This window comes from Trachypithecus francoisi, unplaced genomic scaffold, assembly GCF_009764315.1.
Source record: "Trachypithecus francoisi isolate TF-2019V2 unplaced genomic scaffold, Tfra_2.0 Contig00274, whole genome shotgun sequence".
NCBI lineage: Eukaryota > Metazoa > Chordata > Mammalia > Primates > Cercopithecidae > Trachypithecus > Trachypithecus francoisi.
This window is the reverse complement of record NW_022680536.1, coordinates 199,820-213,074: the sequence shown is the minus strand read 5'-3', so window position 1 is coordinate 213,074 and position 13,255 is coordinate 199,820. Positions and strand designations below refer to the sequence as shown.

The 13,255-nt window shown below is 40.1% G+C and overlaps 1 long non-coding RNA gene across 1 annotated transcript in view; it reads right to left on the bottom strand.

Annotated features, from left to right (window-relative positions):
• Positions 1-11,477, bottom strand: part of LOC117083006 — a 32,568-nt gene extending 21,091 nt beyond the window's left edge. The window contains exons 1-2 of the long non-coding RNA XR_004436897.1: positions 11,400-11,477; positions 981-1,043 (exon numbers count right to left, since the gene is read on the bottom strand). This is a non-coding gene — a long non-coding RNA (uncharacterized LOC117083006). The remainder of the gene's footprint in view (positions 1-980; positions 1,044-11,399) is intronic.
• Positions 11,478-13,255: the final 1,778 nt, after the last annotated feature.

Genomic DNA, 13,255 nt, shown 5'->3' with positions numbered 1-13,255 from the left:
CTTTCAACTCTTTCTTTGCTGGTCTCCCAAAACTTACAAATTCTCATAATGCTCAAGCCCACTGTCCTTGGAAACCTTGGAATCAGGCAGTCTGCCTGGCCTTATGTCTTTCTGGTTACTTCTCAGCAGAATCCAGGCTGACTCAGGGCCTGTGCGTCTTGTGTTCCCTGGGGAAGAGAGTCCAGTAAAGCAGCTCTTCCCCTTTTTTGCACTATTGGTGATTTTAGACAGTTGTCTTCTAGGACAACATTATACAGTCTCCTAATAAGGCTGATAGAGAGATGAATGACTGGATACAAGGGTGGATGGATGAATGGAGAGATGGATGGATGGATGGATGGATAGATAGATAGATAGATATATGCATACATACATACATACATAGACAGATATGTGTGGATAGATAGACAAAGGGATGGATGGATGGCTAGCTGGATGGATGGATGGATGGATGGATGGACGAATGATTGGATAAACAGATACTAATCTAACTGATAGGCAGGTGAAGTAAGATGTCTCTCTCCTGTATAGTTAAAAGCAGGCAAGCATTCTGCCCAGTATATGGGGAGGAGCCCCAAGGGAGAACAATGAGATGAAAATATTTGAGAAACCCCATTAGCAGTAATATGAGTCTCTTCTCCCCAGTGGCATGTATATTTCAAAAGCATGTAGAAAATCTCTCAGATAGCTATGATGTAAGGTGGGAAGGTGGTGACAATCTATACTTTTAGAATGCTTCTAGTCTTACATCCATACATCATAAAATTTTTTTGTTTTGTTAGTCAATAATGCACACAGTGGGTAGCCAGGTTTTGAGAAGGCTCCATTTTTTTTACAATAATTTACACACACACACACACCTGCAGTTAATGAACTCCCAAAGCTGCAGAAGAATAAGAGGGTCCATTCATACCCATAACCCCATGTAAGCACAGTCAGATTTGGGTCCAGTGTTTTAAGTACCACTGACATTCTCCTACCTCACAAAAGCTTTGGCACTGGTATTTCCTCAGGTCCTCTGATTCCTTGCAGGGCTCCAGACACTGGAATAGAAGGACAATAAAAATAAATAAAACATGGAAACAAAGAAACAAAGCCAGGGGGAAAATGAATTCACCTGTGATTGTTGCTTTTCAATGCTCATTTTTTCTGGTTAGTTTAGAAAACTGAACAAATCACCTGCTCCTTTTCACTTGGCATAAAATGAACGTGAGCAAAAGCGTCATTATGAAATAGGGAACAAAAACGTATTTCAACAGAATTAAAAAGCAAAAGTTACACCTCCTGGCACAAACTTATAGGGAAAGCAGTGATTGTTACCATCAGCCAGAGGAATTAGGGTAAGAAATACATATACAAATACATATACATATATATATACATATATGGTTTTGTTTTTGTTTTTGTTTTTGTTTTTTGAGACAGAAGTCTTGCTCTGTCATGCAGGCTGGAGTGCAGTGACATGATCTCACTACACTGGCAGCTCCACCTCCTGGATTCACAACATTCTCCTGCCTCAGCCTCCTAAGTGGCTGGGACTACAGGCACCCACCACCATGCCCAGCTAATGTTTTGTATTTTTAGTAGAGACAGGGTTTTACCGTGTTAGCCAGGATGGTCTTGATCTCCTCATGATCTGCCTACCTCAGCCTCCAAAAGTGCTGGGATTACAGGCGTGAGACACCACACCCAGCTAAGAAATATTTTCTATTCAGTAAGAAATACTTTCTAAAGGTTGTTGTTTCAAAGGAAATTTTTTCTCAGAATACTTAATATAACATTTCTTTTAAATATGTAGTATAGGGCTATTTTTTGTATACTCTTTTACAAGTGATTAAGTGAAAATGCATTGTATTAAATGTATGTCTACATGTATGTGCACATATGTATTGTTAAGTTGGGTCCTTATCTCAGTGAATCCAACAGCATTAGGATAAATCTAGTTTAATTGCTCCATTAAAATACATTGACTAAATCTATTAGATTCTGACACGAGAGTTTCATAACAGAAAATGAAGTTTACTTACACATACATGTATATAACTTATTACTATATACATTCTAATTATAAAAGACACTAGCCAGACTCCATTGTTCAAGAATGACTATAATAATAAACAGTAAGATTGTTGAATAAATGAACTATATACACAAATAATACATAGCTACATATAGCATATATAATATATAGACACATCATATATAAAGTATATATAACATGTGTGTACATATGGGATGTCTGTGTGTGCCTGATTGATAGTAGCTATGTCTCATGTTGAAAAATAAAATGTTACATTCATTTGCATGGAGATTTGATTGTCAAAATTATATTTAATGTAAATTGTAATTTTAAACACTAATAGTCATATATAGTAAAATGTCCATCATCTAAATATAGGCATGGTCCTAGCTCTCCTACATTCATGATTATTTTCATTATTACATATGTTCATTATTATAATAATGAATTTCATTATTATATTCATTGTTGATACATTTTCCAATTACAGTAGAAATTCCCAGTTAAATTTCAGACATATATAATATAGAATTCAGGACATGTGGTGTACCAATACCACTTTTTAACCATATTTTAGTCCTCCTCCTTATTTTAAAATACAGATATAGTTAGAAGATACACTGGAAGACTCTATGAAGAAACTTACTTTCAATATCCATTGCCAATTTTAAAATCAAAGATATATACGAAACTAACTGCCCCATGCCAGCTGTCAATTCTGTATAACAACACTGCTCAAAGCATGACCAGTGACTGATATTATGGGCACTTCTTGAGTTTATTTCAAATGAAAACTCATGGGCGGCCTTCTTCTCAATCTACGATCAGGGTTTCTGGGATCAGGGTTCAGAAATCTCTCTTAATAAGTTCTACTGAAAATTCTGATGCTTACTAACCTTTCAAAAGAACTACCATCAAGTTTGATATTTGCATTTAGCATCGTCTTTATGGAATAAATGTTTGTTGGATATTTCTCAAGTGAAATGACAGAGACTTAATCTTGCAAGTAGCTGAATCTCTGCCCATGAACAATCCCCAGACCACTGTTGTTTGGAGTAATGTGTCTTTCTTACTTTACATAAGTTTCATTAATAGCATATATTTCTTATGACAATATTTTAGATTCTATAGTCAATAATGCTGCATATGAACAATTCATTTTTAATTATTTTAATTTTAAAATTTTTGAGCGCTTTAATAGTTTTTTCCAAGACATATGTGAGCCTGTCCCAACTCATAGTACTTACCTCTCCAAACCATGTTCAAAAACAATTTTTTTTACCAGTATAGCAATCCCAAACAAAAGCCAATTTTCTAGTAGCAATGAAACATTGTTTAAAAACTTATCCAACATATATATCTTATGAGTTCCTTAAAGAGTTAATTTTGTTACTTACGGCTATATCGACTTTGCTCCAAGGCAAAAATATTTAGTGATTATTTAATAAGTATGCTTAGACCTAATTCTTCCTCAAGACCATCTGAAGTGAACACATGGCACTCCTGCTATTGGCAAAGTAAGTCTTTTTCATTTCACTCAAGGAACAAACATTTATTCCATAAAGAAACTGTTAAATGCTGTGTGGCTAACAATGTCTGAAAAACAGCCATGTGATTTTTGTTTTCTCTCATTGCCAAAAATATAATTATAAAAATATGCTGCTACATGTGTATATAGGCACATTTTCACAACTATAGACATCAGAGAACAAAAAGTCTCAAGCATTTGAAAACTCCATAATCCCACATAGCCAAGGTCCTGGCAGCTTGTGGAATAGTCAAATGCCATATACAAAACAATATCACTTACACAAATAGGCATATTTCTGGAATGCTAATCAAAGCAATGCATAACACACTTGTTTTGCTCTTAATCTAGAATCTCTGGCTGCCAAGTATAGCATCGGTATATGTAATTCATTTAAAGCTCCATTTAATTGCATGCCTGCTTCACTTCCAATAGCTAGTAATCAGCAGTATCTAAAGACATTTCTCAAAATTTTATTAATGAGAGCCAACATTTTCTTTTAATAGTCTTCCATGAATCTCTCTGACAACACAACGTATATGCAATCATCTGAGTAAATATTTGCAGGCTAAGTCTGCCAAAAGTCTATTGCTTTCTAATACTCTGACTAGTAAAAAAAAAAAAAAAGATTTCAACAAAATTTAAAGTGATGCAGGAGAAAACAACAATGACACATTTTCTCTCACACTTCATATGGAAGAAAAAACTTCCTATTTCTCCAGACAAATTAAAAGATACATAAAAGACAGCAGCCCTGCCAGAGATGTGAGAACCCAAAGGACTCTATCTTGAACAGGGACTGGGTAAAATGTGTCCAAGACCTGCTGTGCTGCCTTAGCACAGGATGAGACAGGAGGTTGGCAGGACTGGTTTCACAAGATACAGGTCACGATTACCCCATTGATGAAACAGGATGCAGTAAAGAAACCAGCCTAAACCTCCCAAAACCAAGATGGCAATGAAAGGAACCTCTGGTTGTCTGTGTGCTCACTATGCACTAATTATAATGTATTTCCATGCTAAAAGACACTCCCATCAACACCATGACAGTTTACAAATGCTATGACAAGGTCTAGAAACTAACCTATATGGTCTAAAATGGTAAGGAAACCTCAGTTCCAGAACTCTCTATCCCTTTCCCAGAAAACTGATAAATAATCCACCTCTTACTTAGCATATGATCTAGAAATAATCTGTTTACTTAGTCGAGCAGCCCATGCCATTGCTCTGCCTATGGCACAGCCACTCTTTTATTCTTTACTTTCTTAATAAACTTGTTTTTACTTTACACTCTGCAGTCTTGCTCTTGAATTCCTTCCTGCATGAAACCAAGACCCATGTGGCCTCTCAGGTTGACCCTCAATTTTGGAGTTCACCTTGCGACAACCCGACATCTCTCTTCCATAAGAGGAGTGAATATTAGAGAAATAATACCTACAAGCAGACAATTACTTTAGAATTTATTCCATATCACACATATAGGTGCTATGATCATGTATTGCCTACAACTATCCAAAAAGTTAGCAAAGGTTTTAGGCTTTCAAGTTTTCTTATGATGGACTAAAATCATTACTTCTGAGGCTACTTCTTCAACTCCAATGAAGAAACACTTTAAATTTCAAATAAAAACGTGTACATTGAGAGAACTAATCATATATCATCATTTGGCAGGTAGATGCTAAGTATGCTTTTACTTAGCCTAGAACGTTTACAGATTATTGACCACTTTTAGAACTATTTATCTAATGTAATCTCATCACAACACATCTATGAAAGTATGTAAAATACAGCACTACTGGCCAGGTACAGTGGCTCACACCTGTAACTCTACCACTTTGGGAGGCTGAGGCAAGAGGATCACCTGAGTCAGGATTTCAGGACCAGCCTTGGCAATATAGCAAGACTTTATCTCTACTAAAAATCAAAAACATTAGCTGGGCATAGTGTCAGCCTCCCGAGTTGTTGGGACTATGAGTGAGTGCCACCACAACTGACCAATTTTTATATTTTCATTACAGACAGGGTTTCTCTATGTTGGCCAGGCTAGTTTCAAATTCCTGGCCTCAAGCAATCCATTTGTCTTGGCCTCCCAAAGTGCTGAGATTATATGTATGAGTCACTGTATTCACTCGTGGGGTGGCTGATTCTTTGTTACCTTTGTTACAGCTGCAACACTTCTGGGCTACCTCTAGTGTTTGGACTAGTCAAATATAATCCTTCATTAAAATCAAACATTCCAAAAAGTAATAGCATTCCAAAAAGTCTACTGTTACAGGCTATATTCTGTCTTCTAGTGTATCTTCTAACTACACCTGTATTTTAAAATAAGGAAGAGGACTAAAATAGGGTGAAAAAGTAGTACTGGTACACCATATATCCTGAATTCTACATTATATTGTCTGTGTTTGTGTTTTGCTTTTTCTGTAAACACAAAAATAAAAAGCAAAAAGAGAGTGGATGGCAGGCTGGAGGAGCGACACTTTCACACTTTGGCCAGGTTCTCAAGAGTGGCAGAGGTAGGCAGAAATGCACTAGAATGTCATGGAAAACATGAACAAGAGCAGACATCAGCTTGATACCCACTGAAAACAAGGGAGCCAGCATGGAGAAAAAGTGGCTGCATTCCTGCACACAGCATGAAACCTATCCCTGAAAATGACTTCCAAGGCAGCTCTCTGGGCAACACTGTCTTGTTCCACACACAAAAAAAGGTCTCAGGTGAACACATCTGGACATTCTCTGGGGAGTGGGAGACTGGTTTAGGTTTGTTGGTGCACTCCCCATTCCTCTGCCTTCTGACTAGGCATCAGACTGAAGTCCGAATGACCCTTGCACATATTTCTACTTCATGAGTTATTAATATTAACTTTTACTTGCACCATGAACTTTTTTTTTTTTGAGGCAGAGTCTCGCTCTGTCGCCCGGACTGGAGTGCAGTGGCCAGATCTCAGCTCACTGCAAGCTCCGCCTCCCGGGTTTACGCCATTCTCCTGCCTCAGCCTCCCGAGTAGCTGGGACTACAGGCGCCCGCCACCTCGCCCGGCTCGTTTTTGTATTTTTAGTAGAGATGGGGTTTCACCGTGGTAGCCAGGATGGTCTCGATCTCCTGACCTCGTGATCCGCCCATCTCGGCCTCCCAAAGTGCTGGGATTACAGGCTTGAGCCACCGCTGCACCATGAACTTTAACGACATGCCCAAGGTCATCCAGCTTGCCAGACTGGGACTAAAACCCACCTCATTCATTTCATCCTGGCTCCATTCTCTACCTCCTTCTCTCCTACAGATACTTCTTATGACCAAGAATATGGCCAGGGATGGTGGCTTATGCCTGTCATCCCAGTCCTCAAAAATGCCAAGGTCGGAGGATTGCTTGAGGCCAGCGGTTCAAGACCAGTCTGGGCAACACAGTGAAACCCTGTCTATAATTAAAAAAAAAAAAATTTCAAGAGAGAGAGATATATAGACTTTAACCTAAAACTGTGCTATAATCTTTAGAACACAAAGTCGGCTTCATGTTTCCTATGCATACATGCCCTAAAGAATATATAGGGTATCCTGTAAGTAGCCTGTCTTCGATATATATTTGTCACAATAAACAAAACTTTAATGGCCCAGAAAGTGCTACAGGTCAAGGCAGGCCTAGACGCAGAACAGCAAATAGGAGGACAAGAGAACCACAGCGGTGCGAACTAGAAGATATTTTGAAGTAATACACTACAGGATACAGGAGTATACAGAGCAGCCAGGTGAGAAATTATGAGGATATAGGTGGATGGGTTAGTTTTCTAGAAATGTCACAACAAAGTCCCACAGACTGGGCCACCTAAACAATAGACATTTATTTTCCCACAGCCCTGGAAGCTGGAAGTTTGAGATCCAGGTGTGAGCAGGGTGGTTCCTCCTGAGGCCTCTCTCCTGGTTTGTAGACACCATCTTCTTCCTGTGTCTTCACCAGCTAGTCCCTCTCTGCGTGTCTGTGTCCTCATTTCCTCTTCTTATGAAGTGTTTTAGTCCACTTCAGGCTGCTATCACAGAATACCATAGACTGGCTGACTTATAAACAACAGACATTGATTCTTTCACAGTCCTGGAGCCTGAAAGTCAAAAATCAAGGTGTGGGCAGGGCTGGTTTCTCCTGAGGCCCCTCTCCCGGACTTGTAGACTCTGTCTTCTCCCTGTGTCCTCACAGGGTCATCCATCTGTGCATGTCTATATCTCATCTTATAGGGACACTAGTTCTATTGGGTCAGGGCCCTCCCTAATGACTTCATTTTACCTTAATTACTCCTTTAAATATCCTAACTTCAAATACAGTCACATTCTGAGCAACGGTGGGTTAGGACTTCAACATCTGAATTTGCAGGGAAGACAGAATATAGCCCGTAACCAAAGACTTTTTGGAATGCTGTTGCCTGTTTGATTTTAATGAAGGATTACATTTGACTACAAGTCCAAACACTAGAGGTAGCCAGGAAGCGTTGCAGCCACAACAAAGGTAATAAAGAACCACCTTCTCCATGATCTCCATGTGGCCCTTGCCCCCGATGGTCCTGGACTGCTTAGACAGCAAGCACACTTGATCAAAATCCCAATTAGCACAGTTACTTCTAAGAGCTTAAAAACAACAGCATCACATTTCAACTAGCCCTTCTGCCAGGGTGCATGTGCTACGATCACATACAGGTAAACATGTACCATTGTGGTTTGCTACACCCATCAACCCATCACCTAGGTATTAAACCCTACATGCATTAGTTGTTTATCCCAATGCCCTCCCTCTCCCTACCATACCCCGCAACAGGCCCTAGTGTGTGCTATTCCCCCGCTGTTCAGTTTCCAATTATGAATGAGAACATAAGGTGTTTGGTTTTCTGTTCCAGAGTAAGTTTGCTGAGAATGACTTCTAGCTCCATTCATCTCCCTGCAAATGACATGATCTTGTTCCTTTTTATGGCTGCACAGTATTCCATGATGTATATGTACAACATTATTTTTGTCCAGTCCATCATATATTTCTCTCTTCATAACAACATTAGCAAAATGTTGTTAAGCCTGTCCAACATTATTTTTGTCCAGTCCATCATATATTTCTCTCTTCATAACAACATTAGCAAAATGTTGTTAAGACTGTCTTTTATGAAACGCAAATGGCCAGCTAGCTACCTTTACTTTGTACAACCAGCAAATGACTGAATTTTAGTATTGGGTTCCTATATGTCTCATTTCATATTATATACTTTGATTTCTCTCCAAATTACCTCATTTGGCCAAGATAACATAACTAATGTGCAACTAAAGACATCCTCAAATATTCTTTTTAAAGTAGAAGCTAAAGGAAAATAAGACACATGCATTATGTTATCTTTAATTGCATAAGCTAATCTGTGTGAAATGGTCTTCCCAAATATGAAAAATAAAATGACTTGATACATGTTAAAAAAGGGCACATCATCTGTCAAAAAGTCCTGTTTAAGTGTGAGGGGAAGAGAGTGAAGTTCTGCTTTTCTTTAATGAGATGTCCCTATACAAATATGATCTATGAATTTGTAGATACTGTCACGTAAAGACCTGGACTTCACCCATGTAACAGGTCACGTTCTAGCCAGTTTTCTTTTTAAAATATATTTTCTTTTTAAAATATATTCTTTTTTATTGCAAGGGTTCATGCTACACATTGTTACAACAAACAAATAAATCACCCCACTTTTCTCACCTTCAAAATAGCTTCTATAGTTTACAGTTTTGCAAAAATTAAATGAGACAATTTATGACAAACCATTTGTGGATCGTGGAGTACTCCACAAACAGCTCAGTACTATTACTAATAGTATGACTTCAGTGACAATCATAACCTGAGAAACACAGAGGCTGTCTATGGCAAAGAAATCTAGAATCTGTGGTGTCTCATTCAAAGAAATGTGTTTTCATAGGAATATCACTTTCGTGCTCCCAGTCCTCCTTAACTTTTCCATCTCACCTGATAGAACCAAATGTCAGCAGTGACAGTGGGGAATGCTCTAAGTTGGTGTGGCCCAAAATTGCAGCTTCTAGCTACCTAGGACATTCAGCACATGAAATGTAACAAGTGCAGTTTCTCACTGTCGCCACTGTTGACATATTGGGTTGATGGTTGCTTGTGATGGTGGCTGTTCTGTGCATGGTAATGCTACAGAACAGCTATGTGTTGAGCTGCATCCCTGGGGTCCTTACTAGATACCAGTGACACTCTCACCACTATTGACATATTGGGCTGATTGTTCCTTGTGATGGTGGCTATTCTGTGCATGGTAATGCTACTATGCAGCATGTTGAGCTGCATCCCTGAGCCCCCAAGTAGATACGCTCCAGCACCTCTTCCCTGGTAGTGATACTAAAAGTGTCTCCAGACATTGCCAAATATCTCCTTGGGGACAAAATCACCTCTGGTTGAAAAGCACTAGGCTACAGATATGGAGAATTTTCATGTATTAATTTAAGTAAAGTTAGAATGAATACCAAATGTGACTGATATCTACTATTGAACTGAATTGCTTTAAAATGTAGTGAGAGTCAAAGATAAATGCTCAATGCCCCTTCTTCATGATGTGTTTATTTCACATTGCATGCCCGTATCAGAACATCTCATGTACCCCATAAATATATATACACTTATTATGTACACACAAAAACTTAAGGAAATAAAAACTTAAAAAGAAAATTTACTGATACCGTTTTTCCAAAACAGATACAGCAGTTAAGAAATACGTTGGAATGTTTAGGTTACATGTATTTTTTTCCCTCTGAAATAACTAAAGGTAAGTTAAACAATACATGCTTTCATTTTATTTCCATAATTATTTACGTGCTGGCTTCAACTCAGAGCAGTAAGAATGTTCATAACATAGCAACGCATAAAAAGATACAAAAGTAATAATAAAAGGGAGGAAGGTGAAACCACCACAGCGGTTTTATATCCATTTCTGCCACCCAAAAGGGAATAATGAGACAAATAGATACTGTGGGTTGTACGGTCCAGAAATAGAGAAAAAAATTAATAGCCATGACCATCCCAAGCTGTTTCTACTGGGTTCTCCATGCTTACCCCACTCAGACAAGGTCTGGATTGTTTGCAAGCAGCAGGGATGACCTGACCAGCAAGCTCTCTACCCATCTGCGCTGATGGTTTCTCATTTCCTTAGTTAGACACTGAGCCAAGGCAAAAGAACTTGAAAGAAAGTGTTTGCAAGGGTTCACCCTACACTCTGAAAAGTTTACTATCATTTTGATTTGAGGAGTAAAAACAATTCCCTGTCATTATGGGACAATTGTGTTCAGTTAGGGAATCCTGTAGGTTACTTAAAGTCCCCAAGTGAGTCCAAATTCAAAGGGAATATTGTGTAAAACAAATGATCGTTCTGAGAATTGCAAAGGAGATTGAACCCCAAGTGCCTAAAGACTATAATGTCTTTGTTTCTGGTTCTACGTGTAGATATATTGTCTGAAAGAAACAATATTCCATATGGTGAAAAATTAATTTTTATATTCCTTCCAAATACTTGGAGGGAGAATCTACTCAGTTTTGGATGTCAAGAATAGAATTTAAGTATGAAGAAAGAACATGAGCTTTTAAAACAAAAAGTCCTGTAATGTAGCCCCCAACCAATAAATGTTGTCAAACTTGTCCATTATTCCATCTAAATCCCAGTTTTCTATATTGTACAATGGGGAAAATTACAGCTACTTTCTTGGGTTATTGGGAGAACTCAATGTATATGCTGCCCATTTCACATTCTCTAAACTTCAATTCCCTTTACTGAGCATGACCAATGTTGGTGTCCAAAGGCACAGAAAAGAATAAAATCTTGCTTTACCTTTTAAGGAGTTCATGGGAGCCTGAATAGTTGTATTCTCAACAGCCTCTTTTGCCATGGAGGCACCAAATAATCTGGGGAGAGAGACACGTGTTAGGCATCTGTTAGGTTCAAGGGGCTTTTACAATGCATAAATAGGTTCTAAAATAATGGATTAATAATGCAGTTATTCAACCCAAGAGACCAAGGGACTGAGGATGATATACCCCCCACCTTCAGTTCAACAATCAGAGTAAAAATAATAATAAAGGTTATTAATTAAAGCTTGGCTTTAAAAGAGGTAAACTGCTAAAGAAATAAGGCAGACATAAAAGGATAAATAGCCTGGGATTCCATTTGTTTGAGGTTCTCGGAGTACTTGAGTTCATAGAGACAGAAATTACAATGATGGTTGAGGGAATGGGGGAAATCAATGTTCAATCAGGCAAGTTTTTAGTCTGGAAGATGAATGTTGTAGAGATGGTGACGATGGTTGCACAACAATGTGAATGTGCCTCATTCCACAGAACCACACACTTAAAAGATTGGAATGGTAACTTTTTTTTTTGAGCCGGAGTCTCGCTCTGCTGCCCAGGCTGGAGTGCAGTGGCCGGATCTCAGCTCACTGCAAGCTCCCCCTCCCGAGTTTACGCCATTCTCCTGCCTCAGCCTCCCGAGTAGCTGGGACTACAGGCGCCTGCCACCTCGTCCAGCTAGTTTTTTGTATTTTTTAGTAGAGACGGGGTTTCACCATGTTAGCCAGGATGGTCTCAATCTCCTGACCTCGTGATCTGCCCGCCTCGGCCTCCTAAAGTGCTGGAATTACAGGCTTGAGCCACTGCGCCCGGCCTGGAATGGTAACTTTTTAATGGAAGAAGAAGAAGAAAGGAATGAGGAGGAGGAGAGAAGGTGGGGGGCGGGGGAAGAGAGAGAAGAAGAAAGAAGAAGAAGGAAGAGGAAGGAGAAGAAGAAAAGAAGGAAGAAGAAGAAGAAAAGAAGAAGAGGAGGAGGAGGAGGAAGAAAGAAGAGAAGAAGAAGAAGAGAAGAAGAAGAAAAGAAGAAAAGAAGAAGGAAGAAGAGAGGAAGAGGAGGAGGAAGAGGAAGAGGGAAGAGGGAAGAGGGAGAAGAAGAAGAAGAGGAGGAGGAGGAGGAAAAGGAGAAGGAAGAGAAGGGAGGAGGAAGAGAAAAGAAGACGAAAAAAGACGAATAAAGAGGGAGAGGAGGAAGGAGGAGAGAAAGAAGGAGAGGAAAGAAGAAAAAAGAATAAGAGGAGGAAGAGGAGGAGGAGGAAGCAGAAGCAGAAGAAGCAGAACAGAAAGGAAAAGAAGAAGAAGAGAGGAGGAGGAGGGAAGGAGGAGAGAAGGAGGAGAGGAGGGAGAGGAGGAGAGAGAGGGAGAGGAGAGGAGGAGAGAGAAGGAGGTAGGAGGAGAGGGAGGAGAGAGGAGGAGGAGGGAGAGGGAGGAGAGGAGGGGAAGGAGGGAGGAGGAGGGAGGAGGAGAGGGAGGAGGGGGGAGGAGGGGAAGGAGGGGGAGGGGAGAAGAGGAGGAAGAGGGGGAGGAGGGTAGGGAAGGAGGAGGAAGGAAGAGGAGGGAGGAGGAGGGAGAAGAGAGAGGGAGGAGGGAGGAGGAGAGGAGGAGGAGACGGAGGGAAGGATGAAGGAGAGAGGGAGGATGAGGGGGAAGAAAGAGGGGGAGAGGAAAGAGGAGGAGGGACGATGAGGGGGAAGAAGGTGGAGGGAGGAGGAGGAAGAAGGGGGAGGAGGAAGGAGGGGAGGAGGGGGGAGGAGGGGGAGGGAGGAGGAAGGAGGGGGAAGGAGGGAGGAGGAAGGAGGGAGGAGGAAGGAGGGGGAGGAGGAGGGAGGAGGAGGAAGAAGGAGG